The sequence below is a fragment of the Lethenteron reissneri genome, chromosome 65 (assembly GCF_015708825.2).
Source record: "Lethenteron reissneri isolate LAM-NWPU_2019-01 chromosome 65, ASM1570882v1, whole genome shotgun sequence".
NCBI lineage: Eukaryota > Metazoa > Chordata > Hyperoartia > Petromyzontiformes > Petromyzontidae > Lethenteron > Lethenteron reissneri.
In genome coordinates, this window is record NC_083843.1 from 11,852,231 (window position 1) to 11,852,449 (window position 219).

Sequence of the window (219 nt, forward strand, 5' to 3'; positions counted from 1 at the left end):
CACAGACAAAGGTCCCCCAGGTAGCCTCTAATAAACTCTAGGGGCAAGTGCTGTTAGCAAGGCCGCCTTTGTCTCTCCCCCAGTGCTACTCCACCACCACCACTACAACACCAGCTACTCATTTGAGGCCGAGTCGACCTAGGGGAGGCCCAGGACCGGTGCTGTCACTGGTGGTGTTTGGTTAACCACCAGCACTACCCACACACAATACCACCACTA